The sequence below is a fragment of the Alosa alosa genome, chromosome 17, assembly GCF_017589495.1.
Source record: "Alosa alosa isolate M-15738 ecotype Scorff River chromosome 17, AALO_Geno_1.1, whole genome shotgun sequence".
NCBI lineage: Eukaryota > Metazoa > Chordata > Actinopteri > Clupeiformes > Clupeidae > Alosa > Alosa alosa.
This window is the reverse complement of record NC_063205.1, coordinates 4,618,601-4,625,025: the sequence shown is the minus strand read 5'-3', so window position 1 is coordinate 4,625,025 and position 6,425 is coordinate 4,618,601.

Here is a 6,425-nt window from a genome sequence, read left to right as displayed (position 1 = left end):
GAGGTGGAGAGGGCTGTTCTGTAGCCTTATCCTCCCCACCTCCTCCCTCTCCTTAGTAATGGGGCAAATCAGATGGCTGGGAGGAGAAGGGGAGTGGTGGAGGAGAAGGGGAGTGGTGTCGGAGGGCTGATAAATGCCCCCTGTCGTAAAGCATGAGGAGGACCTGTCAGTCAGCCCAGAAAGTGGAAGCCGAGAGGTTACACATGCTGAAATGCCATTTGCACTGGCCACATACAGTATGTCTCCATATGTTTAAAGCACAGCCTTTTGAAAAATGGGAACTATTATGGGCCTGACCCCAGCTGGTCTTGGTATTAACACACACTTGGGAAAGTGGTGATCCTAAACCACACACTCCCCAAGCTCAGGTGCTCTACACAACCTCCTCCACCACCTCCACCCCCCTCACCTTCTGACACCCCCTCGGGCCACCTTGCTCACAGGGAGCCTGATTCCATTAATGATGACAGGGGGTTCACCGCAAATGGACCACAGCACGACCTCTCTCCGACATAAGGCTGGCCCTGCGTGCGGTCTGCACCACCTATGGGCGGACGCTAGGTAGATGATCCTCTGTCTGCTGATGAGGGGAGTTGTGGAGTCATCGGAGCAGAGAAACTCCAGTGGGGTGATGGAGTTATCTTTAATGACTTTTCTCCGTCAGATCCAATGATGAGCGCACTACAGTATAGAAGGCTTAACTCTAATGTCGTTGTTTGAGGTATATTGGTGCACAAGGCAATGCAGCCTTCTGATCAGCATTGATTCTATTTGCTCGCTGAGGTAAATGTTGTAATTGCAACCATTTTTTCTCATCATCCGAGATGGAACATTAATTTTAATCATTCCAATAAACAAATGTCTGCACTTTGTTGGATATGTGACAATGATCTATTGACATTATCTGCAAATGTCTTTGTCAACGTTTCCAGCTGCCTATTATCCTCTTGTTTATCGACACGTTGCAGTATGAAAAATAACACGACTGTGCAGAGGTATGAATATTCCAATTTCACTGAGCTCATTAGATAGCTCTCCCTTTGGGGAGCGCTCTGTTTGTTTCATTCCAGATTATTTGCATGATGAATTATACAATTTTATATTCAGTGATACGAAAAAATGCAGTTTTGAGATTCTGACAATGAGGCCTTTGGGGCGCGGCTGAGGCAGTCAGCTTTATTTACTGGTAACATCAAAGGGCATGCTTCTTTGCCCCAATTTAGTCTCCATTTCACAGTCAGTCAGTCTCTCTCAACAACTGTAATGTATCTATTTTCTAAACAAGACTATGGTCTTTCCAGCAGATATCCATACAATCCAGTGTCTTCATCATCTGGCCACAGAAAGCACCAATGCACATGTGCTCTTCACGGTCAACAGTGATTGTATTTGCTCACATTAAACCCATGATGCCTTGAGCATGCTTTAATAAGGCTATAGGTGTAAGCCCCAGAAACAAGCACAATGCATATTGTGTTAAGCTTTCAGTGAACTTCAAGGCAGCTTTGCTCCCCGTCTGTAGCACTTGTCTTACATGGATGGCATAACACACAGGGAAGTGGAGGACATATGAGAGAGGGAGAGGGCCTGTCAGGATGAGTAAGTGGTTGATATGTGTGTCATAGAGCTTCTTAACAGAGCTCAGATGTCTCTTCAGCCTGACAGCCTCCGCTCTTGCCCGTCCCAGTCCCATCTTTAACTCAGCAGGATGAGTCTGCCATGACATCTCATTGTGCTCTCAGCTCTCGGCATCGTGATCTCACACAGGAAGACCCAGATTTTCCACCATTACTTTAGCCTGAAGACGTACTTGAAGACAGACATCAGAGATACAGTAAATACACAAGAGGCAGTTGAGAAAAACACATGACATCCCTGTAAACCGCATGTACACTGAAAAGAAGATACACAGGCACACGTAAGTGAGTCACACATTCACACACACAAACTCATTTGCTAAAGATGCAATGGAAACTACAGAGGCACAAACTGTTCAGAGTTGATTGGTTCCTCTTAAACCGATTTAATTGACAGCGTGTATGTCAGGAGGTGAGCTGGAGGATGCTAATATTCCTTAAGTGTGGCCCTGCCTCTGATGTACTCTTAACATGTCTGAGGCCCCGCTGTCAGACGCACTCACTATTACGGATCGGAAGTGCCAGAGGAGCATGAAAACAAGACGATGATCTGCATCCCGCAGAGGTGATGGAAGGTAAATGGCAATAACCTTCCCCTATAGGTAGCTCTTCACTGAGGGGGCAGCAGACTGCAAGGCGTCTCATTAGCCTGTCTAATGCCCCACTGAGAAATGCTGCGCTATATGAAACTCTAGGTGAAGACACGCGCCATCCGCTCGCGGTGAGCTAGGATGCATTATTCACTAAAGTAGTCGGAAGAAAGTTGAACTGGAAGGTATTGGATCGCCTATTGTCTTGACAGAGCTAATCTTGCTCTGTGGGGTGTCATTTAGTGAGAACGCATGCAAGAAAAACCTCTTAACAATTAAGACCCCTACAAAACCACACACGCGCTTCAAGACGATCAAATGAAAAATTGAATTTTCAGCTCCGTTGCATCTCCTTCTCCCTGTTTGGATACAAGGGGAGCTTTGAATCTCTTAACCTTTTCTGTGTGTGGCAGTATCAACCCATGGACAAGATTAGGCGCTGACACATTTGTCAAGGGATGACAAATTAGCCATCCTTACAGATGCCTGATTGCTTGACCTTTATTCCACAAGAGGTAAGAGGGCCTGACAGCACTAAACGGTGCCAGTCTGAAATAGAACCAAGTCGGGGAAATGCACAATTCGCAATGTCTATAATAATTTCATGCCATTCGGTAACTCTGAACTCGGGCACTTGAAAGAGGTTATTTAGATTACCTGTTGTCTGCCATGGTAATTGAAAATTCTGCTCTCACCAGTAAGATATAAAACTAGATGGAGCCCATTCCATTTGAAGCACAAAGTGCAATACGCATTAAACATTATAACCCATGAAAATAAATGGCTCATTTAGATGTTCTGGATGGAGATCATTACCAGTGAGGACTTGATTCTAGAGATGCACAGCCATGCAGCTCACTCCACCAAACTCATTTTATCTCGGCGCTCTCTTTTTATTTAGCTCCCAGCCAGAAAAATGTACTCTGCCACAAGCATATTGTTAGAGACACATCAGAATGCAAGTGCTCTTCACAAAGAAATGAAGAATGACAAGGTCACACTTACAGTGTGTAGGAAAACAAACACAAACCCATTCCAGTCATCACTTTATGATTCACCTCAGAAAAAAAAAATATGCATACATGCAAACAGATTCCAGGCACGCACATGCTAATGAAGTACCCTTGAACAGAAAGCACATGCCACTCTCTATCTAGATCATTGTGAAGTCATCCTGTGAGTATTTTCAGACAGCTAATAGGATGGAGTTGCCCCTCCCCCATCTGATTTTTTTTTTTTTGATGATTGACATAAAGGCGGTCAGGAGGCCGATCCCCATAAAGTGTGCAGCCATGGAAGCTGACACTGTCACCCATGTAAATTCTGTGTACTGTGTGTGCTATGACTGGCAGGGGTTGTGTGGTGGCATTCCAAGTTAAGATGAGTCATGATGACTCGATATGAGGATCAACGGTTACGGCTACACGCATTTTCAGGGCCATGACACAAATGCCTGTTGGCCAACAAAAAAGTGTAAGATTTTGACAATACATCTTCAAGAGGAGACTTTAGAAGTTTTGGAAATCCTTCCTCTCTCCCTCTCTCTCTCTTTCTCTCTCTCCCTCTCTCTCACTCTCTCTCTCTCTCTGAGTAGGACATTTCCTCCCAGACAAGGAAACATGAGCAAAGTAAATCACTTTTAATTAGAATAAATCCAAGATTAGATCTCGCCTTTCGCATTCCATCATTTGCATAGCACCTCTCAATACCTGGCACCTCATTAGCGCTCCTAGGCGCAATGAGGGCTGTGCTTCTCTCCTGGTAATTAACAGAGTCCGACCCATCCTGCGCATCTCCCAGACCCACGGGGGACCTGGCAGCGTGGGTGGGCTGGCAGAGCTGGCAGTTCTGGGAGAGGCAGGGGGTGGCAGTATTGAGGATGTAGAGACCAACAGCATGTTGCTGGTGGGGACGTGTTCGCCTGGGGTTGGGCAGAGTTCCTACTCGAGGGTGAGGGATGGGTCCAAATCCCGTGTATTCACGGGTGACACTCCATCTGTCTCACCCAAGGCCTGCAAGGGGATCAATGGCTGCTGAGGTGGCCAAATGAGCTATCTGCATCCGCATTAGTATTCCTGTGCGGCGGGCGGCTACGTTGGCCTCCCAGTGCTCTGACCGCACAGGTGCCACGTCGATAGATTGATAAGACAAGGGAGACATGGCCCAGAGAGGCGGTGGGTGGACAGTGATTTAACCTGCCTCCACTGACACACACACAAAGAGAAGAGACATGCTGTTACCACAAGATAGCACAGGTTTTTGCAAGTGACAGTGGAATGTCTTATACATAAATCATAAGCCATTCAGCTCCCTTGCTTCTATTTGCTTGAAGGAAAACTTATCTTGAAAATCATAATCTTGATTTAATAATTCGGTATGACTTTGCTACAGGTCCATTGTGTTAGCAAGGGATATACTTAAAGAGCTTTGTCAAATATTTCATATTTTATTACAATGGGATATAAAATCTTGTCTAAAACAATAGTACAGGCAATGTAGCGCTCAAAATTGCAGCTGTCTATTTTTAAGGTGTCCCAGTGCCTTTCTGGCAGTTAAGCAAGAAAAAACTCCTCATTTTAGGAAAGCCACTGAGTCTGACCTTGAAACAGAAAAATACAGAGGTTTTAACAGTCTCATTCAAGTGTATTCAAGATAAACCATTCAGTCCTAGTATGTGGTACACTGATCTTTTCCTCAACTGTGAATAACAGCATCAGACGTTATTTTAGGCATCACAAGAGTCTATGATAATAACAAATATATATATTGAGGTACATTCAATGTCAAGTATTTTCATTTGATATCATAATGTTTTGCCCATCTATTGGGTTATGTGTACATTGAAATAATAATAACTAACGGCATTTTGTTATTACTAGCAAGATAATTGAGCATTGCATATCGCAGCAATAAAACGTCAGAGGCAGTCAATGAGGTTATAAAGGCCAGGCAATAAAAGGCAGGCATGATTAGCCTTTCTTCAAGACAGTTTTTCTATCGATTAAATATTTATCATCCTTAAAAAATATCTATTTCATGATGATGATGATGATGATAATGATAATCATAATGCTAGTCTAATAAATGACCTTGAATCTCAGCCAACCATGGCAAAAGTCCATGCAATAAGAGAAGACTTGCCTGTATGAAGAGTTAGATATGTGAGGATCCCACCTACAGATTTTATAATGATGGTCACTAAAGGTTAATAAAGGTTTTTGGAGAAAAGTCTTGACACACACTAAAGCGCTAAAGGCATAGGAGTTAGTGGGGAATCTTTTGGAATTAATTTTCACGCCATTGTCAATATTTCTGATGTATGGCACGTGGTGCTCTGCTGTAGTATGCCATTAAGCTTTCATGAAAGTAAAAGTTAATTAGATATGATGACTAAACTCCAGGGATTGTAATTAGCCGAACTGCGTGACTGCTCTCCAGTAATTAAATGTCATTTTTCCTCAGTTCACTGGGCCTGAAAAAGCACAGTGGAAAATGTCAAATGCAACAAATTCACCTGTGCCCTCTGGGCAAGCTTTGGCCAAAAAAAGAGAGAGCGTGGGGACAAAGTAGGTTAAGTTATTTGAGTTTGTAAACAATATAAAGTAGCAAAAGGGGTTTTAGTGTTCCGTGCATAATGAGTGCCTCGGAGAGTCCTGCTGGTATGGAGCTTGTGGTGCGGCAGGAGCCATGTGTTGAAGATGGAGGTCGCTAGAGATGGGGGAAATGGAATGTCACTCCGTGTCTGTCTCACATCATGTGCCCACGACCCGAAGTTGTGAGGTCGGGGGCACTGTGCCATCTGAACAGACAGCAGGATATGTGTGCGCTGTCATATGCACACATCCACACCTGCGTCAGCCCCGCACATCAGCTGTCACCAAGGGTCACCACGCGTTTGACAGACAGAGGACAAGGAAGAGAGAGGCTGCAATTTGCATCACCCTCATTGTGTCAGGACTGCAAAGGAATGTTAACATACCCACTGTTGTCTTAAGAGTATTCATGAGGGGTAACAAGAGGAGAGAGAGAGATTTGTTTGACCACTGGGACAGGATCTGTCTAAAAAGAAGACGCATTTGACTTTAAAGACATAACCTTCCCACTAGGAATCCAGGGGCCTATCAAAATCAAAGTCATTCCTTCCTGCCTGTTTAGGAACTGTTTTGTGTGGTGGGAAACAGACAACAGATTTCTTTCC